Raw genomic sequence first — 2777 nt, forward strand, 5'->3', positions numbered from 1 at the left:
GACTGCGAGACTGTCAACTTGACACAACTGCACCCAAGAAACTATTTGTTTTCTACGTGTGATTTAACGCGGACAAATCACAGCCGTTTGCGTAGGATTGCATTTTCTAATGCAATCCTATGGCAGCGGCCACGGGCGGAAATTCTGTGGGAAATCCCGCCGCGGAATTTCCGCCCATGTGCAGGGGGCCTTAGGGTTACAGGTCCAGTTGTACTGGTAGTTAGTGAGGATTTATTGCTAAATAGTTGATGACAAGTAAAGTGCGTCAAGGACAATTACGGTTCAGCCGGATATCTATCTTGCTTAAAGCACAATTACAACAAAAATGTTAATTACTTAAAGGACGATCGGCGAGGGAATAGAGGACTTCATTGGTATTTTTTCTTCTATGTTGTCATTCCGAACCCTCCTGTGGAATGCTATAATGTGTAAATAATATTTCTGCTTATCAGAGGTTTTTTTTGCTGCATTAAAACTGCCTTATCTCTATTTGTTACCAACGTGCCATCACAACACCCACCTACAACCTGTTTCAAAACCATTAAGTTTGCGTGCTTTATATGAGGTTTGTAACCATCAAGAATTTTGTTTCACTGTTGTGTGAAAATAGGAACAATGAAAAACTTTTTTTTAACCAGTACAGACTGTGACTTTTTATTCAGGCCTCACTCAGATGGGTGTTTTTATGTGCGTATGTTACCTGCGTTTGTGATCCACATCTATATAGAACCAATGCTTTTCAATAGCAGCAATCAGATGCCCAATATTTACAAAAATGCACAGAGGTAAATATTGGGCAGCGGATTTTAAAACGCAGGTAACTGCAGCATCCGTCTTTTTTGGATGTGAAACCCCTGGATGCTGTCACATCCAGGCATTTCACCTGGTGCTGAATAGGGCCGGCGGCAGCAGTGCTGACCCCATTGAGAACATACAGTGAAGATCGCGATCCTCTGGCACAGCTGTGACAGCTGTGGCAGAGGAGCGCGATGTTCTCCCATTGAATTCAATACAGCCGGCACTACAGCCGGCTCCGTTGAAAGCAATGGGCTGCCGGCAAGCCCTGCAGTGATTTTCAGGGAAGGGCCCTTCCCTGAAAATCATCTGTAAAATGTGTAAAAAATTTTTTTTTAAAGTATATATTCAGCCATTGATTTAATTCAATGAATGGATGAGTGCTGCCTCTGATTGGCTGAGCGCAGGGACCAATCACAGGCAGCTCTCAACTGTCATTTAATAGCTGAGAGCTGCCTCTGATTGGTCACATTGCTCGGCCAATCAGAGGCAGCCCTTTCAGCAGCCGGGGAGTTTAAATCCCCGCCTGCTGAAAGCACTTCAGAGCAGTGCAGGAGAAGACCCGGCTGGACGTGCCTGAGTCTCGGCATTTTAGGGATGATTTTTCAGGGAAGGGCTTATATTTAAAGCCCTTCCCCGAAATTCACTGCATAGCTTGCCGGCAGCCTATTGCTTTAAATGAAGCCAGCTGTAGAGCCGCCTCCGTTGAATTAAATGGGAAAACACTACGCCCCTCTGCCACAGCTGTCACAACTGTGGCAGATGATTTTTTCATCTCCACAGGGAGTCCCATTGTCACTGGATGCTGTGATAATGCTGTCACAGCGTTCAGTGACAATGGGACTCCCCGCTGTAGCAGAGGATCGCGATGTTCTCTGTATGTCAATGGAGCCGCCGCTGCTGCCGACGGCCCCATTGACAAAAGTTGAAACCCCTGGATAAAACCCCTGCCGCAGCTGTCTCAAAAAAATTGCACATTAAAACGCCCATCTGATTGAGCCCTTAAAGGGACTATATCACCATTTTTTTATATTAATAAAATCAGATAGAGAAACATATTGAATTTTTCTAATCATTTTTTATTTTCTCAGTTTAGATTTCTTTTATTCTTTTGTCTGTAGTTGATTTTTGTGGCTGCCATCTTACCTGAGCTACATTTAACAGCATTTAGAGCATATGCTTTACAGCTGCTTCATGGGCTATTCACACAATGGATAGGAGGGGACCTATGTACTTGTATGGCAGACTGTTCTCATTCTCTATGACATACGCAGAGGCTATTTTGCAGGGGGGGAGGATATAGTCACAGCTTATACCTATTGTGAATGGTGGATCCTATGTTATGTGCCTGTGAGGTTAGTAAGATGACTGCTGCAAAGTTTTCTTTGAAGTGACAGACTAGTATTAGGATCTCTTTTCAGAAGAAAAATGCAGGATTTTGGGATTTTTCAAAAATCTAGCTTGTGATTGAAAAAAAAAGAGGATTACCAAAAATTCTGTAAAAACACGTTTAACACAAAAATGTGATTTATATAGTAGGTCATTTTCTGATAACATATTCCCTTTAAAGGGAATCCTTGACCACCCTCTTAGAGGTTACATGGTTATAGTAATACTAATAATTATTAGGAAATTATAGTACCAGTGTTTCAGGTGGCGCAATGCACAACACAGCTGTGCAACATGCACATCACACAGACAGCACTGCTACATACATTGTTCATCCCAAGCAACAGGGATCAGAAGCAGCGCAAAACTGGAGATGAAGGATCTGTGATGATGTCACTGTCATGCTCCGCCCCTGATCACATGATGGTGATGCTCATCCCGAGTGAATGACTTACATGCTCCACCCCTGGTCACATGGCGGTGACGTCATCAAAGGTCCTTCATCGCCAGTGAGGGATTTACATGCTCCATCCCTTATTACATGATGTCATCAAAGGTTCTGCATTCTTGTGCAGATTATGGGCAGACTACAT

The sequence above is a fragment of the Eleutherodactylus coqui genome, chromosome 3 (assembly GCF_035609145.1).
Source record: "Eleutherodactylus coqui strain aEleCoq1 chromosome 3, aEleCoq1.hap1, whole genome shotgun sequence".
NCBI classification, from domain to species: domain Eukaryota; kingdom Metazoa; phylum Chordata; class Amphibia; order Anura; family Eleutherodactylidae; genus Eleutherodactylus; species Eleutherodactylus coqui.